Genomic DNA, 13,954 nt, shown 5'->3' with positions numbered 1-13,954 from the left:
AATTTCATCCTTGTCATGATTAAGGTCCATCACCAAAGAATGCATATCTACCACATCTCATTATCGGGAAATAACCTTGTTGAAAACTTATGTAAAACAGAGGTTAATCCCATAAACATCGGTTTATCATCTATCACCAAAGTAACAATTACACGAATTGTTTAATCCAAGATCTTTCAATCTTTTCTCTCTTTTGTGATAGATAATAATCTGATATAAATAATACAAAGAGATGAGATGAAAGATAATTTCAAATCAAGGTAGAGATCTTATAATGAATAAAATATAAAATAAGCTCCCCCTCAAGATGTGCATACATATGGATATGAAGGAATGCATATGCACATAATCAATCAAGATCAATGAGGGAGCTCACACTATATTTTGGATCCATAAGAGAGACCAAGTTAGAATATGTGAAGTTTAATACATACCTCCCATCATTTTTACTTTCATATCCAAATAATACTAGTCAAAGAAAGAATCATAAAAACATTAGTCTCATATAATTAGATTTGTCATTAATCACCAAAACTAAATTAAGGCACTTGAACTTACAGGGAGGCGGTGAGGGCTCAGTGCGTAAAGGTGGTCAGAACTGTGTAAAAAAAATTGTGCCCAAATTTTTAGTAGTTTAAAATTGTGCCCAAAATTATCAAATGTGGCAAAAGAATGTAAGTTTTGAAACATTTTTTTTGTTAAAATTATAGTTTTTCAAAATTGCAAGTTGCATGTATAAAATATGGGCAATAATAAGGTATGAATGTCTTTTTGCCAAAATTTAACATCGTTAACTTGTTCATCTAAAATAGAGCAAAACTTGGTTTCGTTTTTTAAAAAAGGAGGGAAAACAAAACCCTAAAAACAGGGGCTAAAAACAAGGGCAAAATAAGTATTGTACATCAAATAAATGAATACGAAATTTCCACCATTGAATTAATACTTCCACCAAATTCATTGAACATTGACTATGGAAGCTTTTGATAAAAAAAACGTGACCTAATATCAAACAATTAAAATTAAAATGGATGAAGCTTTTAATCAAGATCGTTTACGTGCATATCTTGATATTTTGATGCATATGTTACATTTGGAAAAATAATTTGTGTGCATTACTACTTTGCATTTCTTTTCTGCTGTTTATTACTGGAAAGAATCAGTGCCATAAAATGCTCTATCTGAAAAAGAAATGCAGGTAGTATCATTGCCTTTATCATCACTTAGGCCTTGTTTAGTTGGAAAAAATTTTTAGGTTTGGTTGTCATATCACATATACGGATACATATTTGAAGTATTGAACGTAGTCTAATGACAAAACAAATTACAGATTCCGCCAGGAAACTGCGAGACGAATTTATTAAGCCTAATTAAGCCGACATTAGCAAATATTTACTGTAGCACCACATTGTCAAATCATGAAGCAATTAGGCTTAAAATATTCGTCTCGTAATTTGCACGCAAACTGTGTAATTAGTTTTTCTTTTCCACATTTAATACTCCATACACATGTCTAAACATTTGATGTGGTGGGTGAAAAGTTTTTGTTTTGGGAAGTAAACAGCCCCCTATATTATTGAGAATCCAGGGAAAACATGCATTAGGGCATTCCCAACCCAATGACTAGGATGGTGTCCATAGCATTAAATAAGTTGCCACCTAGAAAAAAAAATGATGTGGCAAGTGAATAAATGAGGAAAGAGAAGGAAACCATGTCTTGCATGAGACATGGTTTCTACACAACATCCAAGACATCATGTGAGATAAGTAGCATTAAATTGAAGTATGGAATAGTGGTGTTTGCATTGGAAGAGTAGTGTCTAGTATAGTTTCTTGATGCTGTGGAGTTTATGAAAACCATGTCTAGTGTTATGGGTTAGGACTGCCCTTAGAAAAAAGCAATTAAGGCGAAACATTGTTGATCTGTTCGTCACGGATGAGCAAAACGATGAGCTCGGCAAGCTGGAAGGCATCGTCGTTCTCCGCGGAGAGCGGCGACGTCACATTGCTCTTGCCGAACCCGTCCTGGCATTCCTTCACCGCGCTCGCCGATTTCTCCAGCGATGAGATCGCCTCCTGGAACATGCCTGCCTTCACCGTCGCGCCGACGGCGGCCTGAGATTGCAGTATGCCGCCGTACACCGACTGGCATGACTAGAGGCACCGCGTCGCAGCGGCGTCGCCGCCGCCGTTCCGGAGCTTGCCGTCTATCTCGGACTTGGTGCTCGTCGCGTTGGCCGTGAGGAGGTCGACGGCGATCACCGCGAATTCCTTGTAGCTGCTGATGTTGCTGCTCCGGTTGTCGGAGCTGAGCGCGTCGATGCAGAACGTGACGCTGAGGAGCTCGCTGCCGCCGGCGATGGTCTTGCATGCACCGTACAGGAACGAGTTGGTGCCGGCGGCGAGCTGAGACGCAGCAATTAGGAGAACAGCGAAGAGGAAGAGAACACTGACGCCATTGTTAACATTGGAGGATGACGCCATTGTGGTTGTGGATTTGATCTTGGACCTTCTCTGTAAGATGATGTTGAATGAGATGTTTTCTGGATGCCCTTGCGTGTCAATTACATAAGTACAGCATTTTGCATGGCATTCAATGACCTGATCGATCATCTCCAATCAATGATTCCGATATCAGATATCGGATCTGTAGAATCGATATCCCGTTAATTTCTCTGTTGCCAAATTTGGATGGTGTGTGTTGAGAGAAACTCTGGGTCTGTCAGAAATACCAAATGATTTTGAGGATGGCTTGAGGATGCTAAAGAAGAAACTAAAAACAAACCTCACAATTGTGTTCGTTGCTTGGTTCTGTTGGGGGATTTGGTTAAATAGAAATGAGTGGGTTTTTGAAAATAAAATTGCTAAATCACCTTTGCAGGTAGTCTACAAAGCCCTGGCGTGGGTGCAAAGATGGAAACTGCTACAAATGGAAGGAGATTGCCCAGACAAGTGGCATAAGGAGCTGATGGACAAGCTGCAGGAACCGGAGACCTTGCCTGATACTCTCTCCGTCCCAAAAAAAAAACTTAACTTCTAGAGTTTGAATTTTATCCCACAAAAAACCAACTTCTACCATCCTACCTACCTTCAACACATAAAACGAGAAGTTTTATCCCTTAAATAATCTTTACCTACCTATCACCAGTACTACCTTTTTTATTGATGAGGGTCATTTTAGTCATTTTACTTCTCACTAAATTTACCTTGGGATGCTAGGAATCCTCTTTTTATGGGACGGAGAGAGTATCTCGTAGTTTCCTTTCTGCTGGGATTATTATGTGTCAATCTGTTGGGTTCTTTCTTTTTAAGATAATGGAAGCTTTATTGATCTCACTCAAAAGTTTTTGCTGAGATTATTATGTGTCAGTCTGTTGGGTTCTTTCTTTTTAAGATAATGGAAGCTTTATTGATCTCACTCAAAAGTTTTGATAACACTCCCAGCCTCTGCACTACGATAGTGCACACAGCCAACACACTCAAAAGAAGAGAAAAAAAACAGCTTGCAAGATCAAGACCCTACAAGGCTACAACCCAAATAATAGGTCGTCACCTATATACCGAGGTATAAAACTCATTGACACTTGCTTTAAATATAGATAAGTCGAAGTGACAAAACCCTACAAATTGGGCTTCTCGAGAATAACCCATGATCAGAGCCAATGTAGAGCCAATGTGTAATCAAGAAAATAACCTGCAAAGGAGAAGAAACAGTTTTCCTATAAAAACCACATCATTTCTTGAGAGCCAAATTACCCAGCAAGTTGTTACCGTCCCTATTAGGTCTAAACTCTTTCTTTTGTGGGGTTAGAGGTCTGGTCGTTTTGGTGTGGACTGCGCCACATGGGAGGCAGCAACATATTAGCGCTGTAGCGTGTCCGTTACCGGAGCTGAATGCTCTTGGTTAGTTTATAAGCTTTGTATAACACCCTGTTTATTCCTGTTTTGCTTTCTCCCGAGAGCCGGGTAATGGAAGTTACATTTTATCAAAAAAAAAAAGAGTAAATTTCACTTTGGGCCTGATTTTTTGGTCAAAGTTTTACCATGAACCAGGTCTAACTCTACTTTTTCAGTTAGCACCAGGTATGATTACCTTCTTATACAGTTTGGACTGGGTACCAATACTTTTGGGCCACCACGATTGGCTTGAGCTGGTGAACTCACTTCAGGGCAGAGAGTTATCGAGGGAGACTAGCGCACGGGAAAGGAGGAAGATAGTGTCGTGGAGGTGGACTTGCTCAACGCCTCGGTCTCCACCCTCGCAACCGGTGGCTCACGGCCGCGTCTCCGGAGCGGCATGGCGCGGCGGCGGCGTGCTCTTTTCTGGCTCCGAATTGGCATGGCGGCGCGCTCTTCAGCTCCGGTGTAGTGCTGGCGGAATGAATCAATGTTTGTTTCTGAATGAGTGTGCAAGTAAGATGGAGCTGTCCATTTTGCCACTAAAAACAAGCAAAGAGGTTCCAAGTTCCATATGTACATGTACCTGATGGTGAGGTACAATGAATTATGGGCACAACATGGCACTTGTGATAATTTCCCTTCCCAGTGCCTTCTCTTTAGTGGTACTTATCTACAGTACACAGAGCTAATAAATCCTACTCTAACTTGGTGAGGCTTTTGGCCTCCATTCTGCCGTGAGCTGAAGGAGCAGTGCGTGCACCCCGTTGCCGGCACCGCGGTCGAGCAGGAGAAGAGCATGCATGCCGCCACCCTGCCGCGCCGGAGCCGAAGAAGAGCACGCGCGGCCGTTGCGCCATGCCTCGCCAGAGCCAGAGACGTGCACACGGCCGCCGCGTCGTGCCACGCCGCCGCCGCATCGTGCCGCTCCGCAGGCGCAGGAGCCACCAGTGGTGAGGGTGGAGACCAAGGCGTTGAGAAAGTCCGCCTCCGCGCTTCCACGGCACTATCTTCCTCTCCCATGCGCTAGTTTCCGTCGATAATTTCTCTTCGCCGAACTGAGTTCACTAGGCTCAGATCAAGCCAGCGTGGTGGCCCAAAGTCTTAAAACCCGGTCCAAATTGCAAAAGAAGATAATCATACCTGGTGTTAAACTTTGGTCAATAAAACAGGTCCAAAGTGAAATTTACTCAAAAAAAAAATCACATCCGGAGACACCGGCCATCTTGCCAAACCGTAATAGAGAAATTAACAGAGCTGCATTACCGCAAGAAAACAAAAGAGAGACTCATCACCATCCCCATATTATAGAAACATCATATCCATGGCTATCAAACAAAAAGGAGACGTGATCTCATTGATACCAAGTTCCTTTTTGATGCATTCTACATTTTTATCTGGTCAACTTAATAATTCCCATATCATTACTAATATCCAAACAAACAACTCGATGATTTCTTAGAAGCAATAAAGGGATATATTATAAATAAAGCGAGTTGTTCAAACTAAGCTTTAATTAAAACCATCCTTGGCCTAATGGGCTCTGATACAGTGGAATAATTAGCTTTTGATCACTATGAAATCCTGGGATGTCATTAAGGACAGAAACAGCGTCCCAACATGTTAGCCTGATAAACTTGTGCTAATTAAACGGCTAAACCAGAGCAAGATCAAACGAACAAATTGAGTAAGGAAGATGTAAGACTTGCATCTGTTCTGCTGCATTCGGCAACTCGCTGGCAACTGGCACGACCTGCAATGCGTGTTCACAAGAAACTTGTATGTTAGACCAACTTGCGTACCCTGAGATATCGTGTGTTACAATAGATTCTCTGTGTTCTTTAGAAAGACAAGGAAATAATCCAGACATGACAAAATAAAAGGCAGAGTAGGGATATATCTACAAAGGTGTTTATGTAGCACGCACTACTTGACAAATGCGAGGCATACCACCTGCATGTCTAATTGTAACAGACCAGATTTTTGTAATGGAGAAGTTACCCTCTTCTAAATTCTGTGCATAGTAATGAAAGTCTGAAACCAATAATTACTGATCAAAGCAAAATTGGTCATACCTTGTTTGGTTCACTAAATGAATTTTCATCCAGCAAGTTGCTGGATGTGAGAACAGTCACAGTTGATTTTGCCGTATCTACACCAGCTTGAAGTCCACTTGAAGATATTGTGAGGTTCACAGCATTTGGCCCGAAGTTTACTATCTGTGGAAGATCATTTGAAGATCAGGATGTTCTAAGATCCAAACATATTACTCCAGCAGTAATACATATAAAGACAGATGCATGTTATGCAAGTATGCATTGGTTGAATCAATTTTGTATCGTTGTAACTAAATCATTCCAAACAATAAGGCGCATGTCTAATGAATTGAACCAAATGCATATAAGTTTAGAAGAAACTGGAATGGATGGTTTACCTTCACTCCAGAAAGGTATTCTCAGCGTCTTGCCAGGTGATTGCAGAGGCAGCCAATAAATCAGAGTAGCTGGAACTGATCATAATTGGATGAATCATAGCACCGCTTGATTCACGGAAATATGTCTGCATCCAATAACTAGGAGTTCCATACTGTTGCCAGGAGTTGAAGACAATCGCATCTGGGTTCCAGCTGGTTATCACATTTATACATTAGCAATAGTCAGAGAGGAAACAGATGCTAGAATCCTTGAACAAAGAAACTATAAGACCATGTATACTAACACGCGATCGTTGTCATTCACGAAGAGTGGTGCATAACATGCCATCTGAACGACATCACTGCAAAGAAGCATGCATGATGAGAGCCAATTCAATAACTTGCAATAAGGAATTACTGTTGCTCAATGTAAATTTTTACAAATTATACATTTACTCAAAATATTTTCCTTGTGGAGAAGTACAAAGATGAGGTAGTAGTTGTCAAAGAAAAATCAACAATTTATCCAGGAATCCCATTGAACGATCTCTTATATTCATGCATGGTCTGGATACAAGTAGACAACTCTGCGCATGATTTTATATTTACTCTGAACCCAAGATAAAGAATTAAGAGAGTATCCCCAGAGGGATCACCTATTTTTCTCTAAACCAATTAGGAAAGCAGCTTCTGCCAATGATGCAAGAAGGCTTCCATTGCCAGCATCCTCACCATTAACAGCATACTCACTTACAAATACCTGCAGTGAAACAATTGCATAGTCAGTGGTTCCTGCTCACTTATATTCTGTCTATCCAACAACAAAGGGTAATGAGATGAATAAATTGCCGGGCCGGCCAAGAAAGGCCAACCAAATTTACTTAAGATTGAAGAATATATACAAATATACAAAGTTATAACTTCAACAAGAAGCTGTCGAAGTAATGGAAGTTGTCACCAGAGCAACCTCCCAAAAGCAAAAGATTACACTAAGGGACTACTCTCCTATATTTTTGAAAACCCCAGCTTCCTTCCAAATCGCCACTTCCTCTTTGATTGAACCAAACAGGAAACCGGCTGAGCGCCGCTGGTTCTGAAACACACGCGCATTTCTTTCCTTCCAAACCATCCAACAAACATGGGAAAAGGAAGAACAGCGTCTTACGTTTTGCTATTCGATAGTTAGGCTTCTTCTCATGGGAAAAGGAAGAGAAGAAGAAGAACATGCTTGTTGTCATAATTACTAACTATGCTTGTTGTCAATCAATACCACAGCAGATTGCTCTAGAAGCGATCTGGAGTTCAAGTTATGAAGTACTAGTAGATTGCTCTAGTTTGGGATATTATTCAAGTTATCATATATTCTGATCTTATAGATTCAGTCTCAGTCATGGAAGAAGATGGAAGAAACTAATACCTAGAAACACTTTTTTTTCGAAATAACTAGAAGCATATTTCATTCAAGAAAATGTCGAGGATAATGGCGCATGAGAGAAGCTGCCTTTGTAAGACTGATCTAATCTAAGAACTTAATTTCCTATGGAGCGAATCTCCTAGTACCCAAGGTCCTGAGTTCAAATCTCCTATGGAGTGAATTTCAGATTGGGTTGTTTGTGGGGCTAAGTTCCCTATTTCAATGGCCGCATATATCCGGTTGGATGTAGAGGCCGGGTAAAAAATACCCTTCTCTAAAAAAAATAAAAAAAAAGAACTTAATTTCCCAAAAGAAGCCACTTTATATCAAATTCATTACCTTTGGACCATTACGTGATGTCCTATCAAATTCATTCTTCTTGAGAAACACAGTGGATGCATTTTCATATATCTACAGAATAAATGTAACATTCTCAGAAATCTATGGAGAAAATGATCACATAACCAAGTCTGAAAAAAACCAGCAAGACAGAATTTAAAAATAGGGAGAATGATAGAAATAAATTAGTCTCAGTGAGTTGTTTACATGGTAGTCATAGAGATCGGCAGGATGATCAAGTGGCCCAGACGAGCCATCACAGTTTGAAATTATTTGGATGTCAGGATAAGCCTCTTTTATGGCGTTGTAGAACTTGGGATAATTTTCTGTTCAACAGAATTACATGGTTATATGATATCAAGGGAAAATTAGGATATTTATGATAGTAGTAGCCCATTTAAATGTACTGAAACAGCATTATACGTCATAGCCAATTTGGCCTCAATCAAATGTAAAACTAATGAACCTTCTAGAAACTGGTAAAGTCTGTTTCGAAACATAACAGCAGACTGGTAATTAACTTCTTGTTTTTCTTTTCATCTATTATTTTTTTTTATAATGGAAATATTTTACATCCCTGGCCTCTGCCACAAGGCATGCAGCCAATTTTTTCATCTATTATTTCTCCAAAATATCTCCATTATGCAATCAGATAGTACTAAAAAGGGTGAAGTTAAATAAAATAGTGCTATTACCCTTGCAGATCGATAAAAAACAGAATGATGAATTTAGCCAATCATCGCAGCATTAACACGAAGGACAATACTATTTGTTTATTATGCAAAATTTACCTCGGTATATCAGCTTGAATGGAGCACAATCTTCATTCCCTAGTGCAACATACTTCAGTGGGAATGGTTCAGGGTGCCCCATCGTGGCTCTAACAGAGCCCCATGTTGATTTGTCACTCCCCTTTGCAAACTCAAGACTGTCAGTTGCATCCTGTAGCAAGAAAATCAAAGCATCTCGAAATAAGAAACATGGGATCACAATAAATGCAAGGCCTTATGTTAATATTCACATGTTACAACTGTTTTCTGTTACATCATGAGAAGTCCATCTTCATCTCATCCATACTTCAAAAAATGTAGGGCATCGAAAACATACCTTTATAAAAGGTGCGAGCATAGTTCCATTAACTGCATCATGGTGACTCATCCCTAATTACAAGATAAAAAACCCTGAGCAGTTCGTTGGTTTGTGCAAAGATTAAAAATACATTGAACAAGACAAATAGACACGATATTTACCAATGTTGAGCACCCATACAGGGTAAGCACCCAAGTCTTCAGCAAGCTTTCATGAACATTTTGAAGTAAACAAATGGTGAGATATGCCGAGACCAAAAGAAAAAACTCATTTCACATTAATCAACCCATACCTCGAGTAACTCATAATACCCAAGGCCATCATCCGTCCAGTAGTGCCAGACATCTCCATAGTGTCCAGGTCTCTCTTCCCATGGACCAATAGTTTCCTTCCACCTGAATGCATTTTTTAACCAATTGCCTTCAACAAAGCAACCCCCTGCCAAATGTAATGCGAGCGATTAAATTACAGGGCAACCGAAATTGATTGCCAGTTGGAAAACATTCGAAATACCAGGAAACCGTAGAAACCGTGGTTTTAAGTCCAAAAGCATGTACATGAGTTCCTTGCGAAAACCATGGCCCTGCATATGTAGAAGAAAAATGTCGATCAACAACTCCTATGGACTCATAGTAAGCAAATGTAGATTAAGGAACAATAACTCGATCTGCCATCTCTACGGGATTACCGATTACAGATAAGTTAATTTACTTTTTTTTCTTGTCAGATAGCAATGTGAATAAATTGATAATTTTTATGATGACCTTTTTAAATAATTTTGAATAATATCAAATAGCAGACATGATTTGAACAGGTGTCCATTGAACCTGGCATGGTGTAGTGGCTAAAATCTTTGGGGTCAGTGCATGAATTCTATTCTCCATTCTTCACAAGATGATACCGGATTCCAGATCAAGCTATGATGACAGTAGCAATAAAAAGGTAAAAGACAATGCACCTTGTATGTTTCTGAAGGCATGAGTGACACCTGATCAAGCCATATTACTCCCCTTTTCCTAGTTGTTAGTTCAAGTCTTGAAGTTCTGCATGTCCCTTGAGCTAGTAACTGTAGCTCTATCTTTGTCCAAGTTGACAAATTAGTTTCTCTGCAGAAATTTGATGTACAGTCCTTTCGGTTAGCGAGCGAACGAGCGAGAGAGATTGAAAAACCTTTTTTATCTCAGTGTTACGGAAAAAATATATACCGAACAGAATTTGATGCAAGATTTTGCGATCCATTTGAGCATGTGAGTGAAGCTGTCAACTCCACCGATTCTAATGATCTGATATGCATGACCAGATTATATGCCTTTCCTTCTTCTACATTCTGAAAATTGAAATGATCATATTCGTCACAAAACCAGAAGGTAAAATCCCATTAAAATATGAGAAGGTAAAATGAAAACGGTTCGAAGAAAAGCTATAGATTACACTTTTCCAAGAGCAATGCACAAAAATCTGATAAAAAACCAGCATTATGCAAGGAAAAGATAAATGCAAATTGAAATCAAACAAAAAATAGGTTAGCTTAATTATTTGTTTTCTTCACCATTTCGAACAGAATAAATAACTTTGCTATAGTTTCTTTCTGTGGCAGCACTGTTTATTGTAAACTGTCGTAAAAAAAAAGGATACTACTTTCAATTACAAGCTCTATTTTGCATATTATTCATATAGGAATGCACTTATAAAAATGGATAGAACTCATACCATGCCCCAAAATCCTGGATTGTAAATTCCAACACCACCGGCTGGACAATCGTCACAGACAACCTCTATCCTTACAGCAACAGGATTTTGACTGAAACAGGATGAGCGATCAGTTGTCACGTGAACAGAGGATTCATCCCCAATGACGGACCATGGGTCAATGTTTGATGTGTTGGCTCCAGCTTCAAAACCTAAAGCAAGAAATTAGACAAAAAAATCAGTTAAAGTTAAACTCCAAATATTATTATTTATTTATTTATTGAGGGAGGAAAATGTTTTCTTATTTAACATTGCTATACATCAGCCGGTTGATTTCTCCTCAAAAATCCTTGCATTTGCCATACATGAGGTGATTGATTTCTCCCCAAATATTCTTGGCAGTAGATCACAAATCCAAACCATCCATGTTGCTTCTTCAACCTCAAGCCTTCGTTACTCACTCTCACACACACCACCCCCACCAAAACGAGGTCGAGCTGGCCGGTGAATCCCGAGCATCCCTGCGCCGATGAGCCTCCTCCTCCTCCTTTTGGCTTTCTTCCCCGGCGAGAGAGGGCGAATGGATTAGGATATTGGGTTGGGGTGGGGCCGTGGAGTGGATCTGGCGGGGTATAGAGGGGTTGTGGAGGGAGGAGCAGTTCATCGGGGCTTCGTATACAGGGAGGGGAGGCCTTGGGCGGTGGGTGAGGAGGCGGCGGATCCGGCCGCGAGAGACGCCGGAGATGGTGCAGGTGCAGGTGCGGGGAGGGAGGAGGCAGGAGGGAATCGTTCAAGAGGAGAGAGAGAGAGAGAGAGAGTAGCCATGAGCTGGAGGTTGAAGACGATCTATCAACCGTTGGATGGCCATCCAACGGTTGACAGCACTCCACTGCTCTCTTCTTCTTTAATTTAAGAGTGAATTAAACTTAGTGCCATGTTTTATCGCCAAAATTTCAATTTGCAACACCATATACCCAATTTCACTTTTACCTTTATTGCATAATAAACCACCCTAACTCTATTTGCTAGCCATGTCTATTGTTTCCTTTGGCAAAGATATGGCATGCGTATAGGTATGGAAATTCGCCAACATATCGTTAACGATTTGCTCAGAGTCATTGAAGTGCTGAAGATGTGGATTGGGGTATCTATTATGCAATAAAAGGTAAAGTTACTTAGTCCAAAGTGAAAAATTTGGGAACAAAGGGTGATCCAAAATGATTTTTTTAAAAAAATATAGTCCAAAGTGAAATTAACTCTTGATTTAATGCTCAACTTCACCAGAGAAGAGTTCTCAAAGAGAAAAAAAAAATAGAGAGAAGATAAAAGAGAGACAAATCGTGTCAATGAACTGGAGGTTGAAGACCAATCAGCCGTTGAATGGACATCCAACGGCTGATACCACTCCACTGCTCTCTTCTTTAATTTAATGGTCAATTTCAGCTCGGAAACCAAATAAAATACTACCTCCATCCCAAAATGTTTGACGCCGTTGACTTTTTTAAAAATGTTTGACCGTTCGTCTTATTCAAAAAATTTAAATAATTGTTAATTCTTTTCCTATCATTTGATTTATTGTTAAATATACTTTTATGTATACGTATAGTTTTACACATTTTACAAAAATTTTTAAATAAGACGAACGGTCAAACATATTTAAAAAAATCAACGGCGTCAAACATTTAGGGAAGGAGGGAGTAGTACTATAATGTGGTGTTACCTCTGTTACTGACGAGTTCAGCCCAAAGGCCACCACTTCCAGCGTGGTTAATCTCCTGCACAAATAATAATAATGCAGATTTTGATAAAGAAAAGAAAAGCAAGCATCCACAGGAGAAGAAATGGAAAAGAAAGAAAAGAGACGTAGCTAGTCTCATCTCGAAGAAGAGGCCGAACAAAGTGTCCGGCATTCTTCGAGCGACAGAGTAATCCACATGGAGAGACGCCGTCTCCAACGTCTCGGCTTCGCATCTGCTGCTGCCGCCACCGACGAAGAACAGAACGAGGAAGACGACGACGACGACAATGGCTTGCCTGGACAGCATGCTCGTCGTCGCCGGCGGCCACACTCTCATCATTCTCTCTGCGACTGCGATGACAATGGATTGGATTGTGTTGCTACTTGCTAGAGGGAGGCTTGAGTTAGTATGATATATTGATATGAACTACACTACTTGCTAGGCTGCTAGCTGGTGTAGTAGTGTATTAGACGACACGATCCAACCTGATTATTCGAGGTTGCTCGATATCTACTGCTGGAAATTGCTCTAGTTAGATACAGTAAGTCACTTGCTAAAATTGCCAACAAGTAGTAGTTCATTCACATGGGTTCCAGTAAAAATGTACAGCCATAGCCCATATTTTCTTCCTTTTTTCCTCTTCTTTATCTGCTCATCTTGATTCATTTCACAGAAATTCCTCTGCCAGATGGAGGCTTCAGTTAGTGTAACATGAACTACACTACTTGAGTTACACGAAACGATCCAAAATGATTATTCGAGGTTGCACGATCTACTACTGGAAAATGCTTTAGTTAGACAGAGTCAGTCACTTGCTAAAATTGCCAACAAGTTACTAGTTCACTTCACAAGTTCACATGGGTTCCAGCCAAAATGTACAGCCAGCCCATGCATATTTTCTTCCATTTTCCTCTTCTTTATCTGCTCATCTTGATTCATTCGACAGAAATATATCGAGGAAGACGAATAAGCACAAGCATTTCTATTGCTAACCCCGTGCGCGTTGCAGCTGCACATCTCTGCCACCACTTTGGACCGGCCCAGACCAAGATCGAATGAGGACCAAGTGACACTTGCATCTGCTCCTGCATCGAAGCTATGGCTTGAGACGGCCAAAACCACCTATTCTACCACACATTGACTTGTGCATTACATCCAGAGATAAAAGTAGAAAACAGTTGCTTACCTTATCCGGGGTTACTGACACAGTTCTCATCTATGCACACGACACAAGTTTCCCTCTTCCAACCTTTTCTTCTCATCATCATTTTATCAATATACCTAATGGGGAACATTCCAGATTTACAGGGAAACATATCCACAAATAATCAACATCCATCCTAATAGGGATTGGACTCCATTTGGATCTGCTCAATC

The 13,954-nt window shown here is 40.2% G+C and overlaps 2 pseudogenes; both read right to left on the bottom strand.

Moving 5' to 3' along the window:
• Positions 1-1,899: 1,899 nt before the first annotated feature.
• LOC127757331 (putative invertase inhibitor) lies at positions 1,900-2,610 on the bottom strand (annotated as a pseudogene).
• A 1,819-nt stretch (positions 2,611-4,429) lies between these two features.
• On the bottom strand, positions 4,430-12,972 carry LOC127756818 (alpha-L-arabinofuranosidase 1-like; annotated as a pseudogene).
• Positions 12,973-13,954: the final 982 nt, after the last annotated feature.

This window comes from Oryza glaberrima, chromosome 12, assembly GCF_000147395.1.
Source record: "Oryza glaberrima chromosome 12, OglaRS2, whole genome shotgun sequence".
Classification (NCBI taxonomy): domain Eukaryota; kingdom Viridiplantae; phylum Streptophyta; class Magnoliopsida; order Poales; family Poaceae; genus Oryza; species Oryza glaberrima.
The sequence above is the reverse complement of the archived record's forward strand: the minus strand, read 5'-3'. Positions and strand labels throughout refer to the sequence as shown.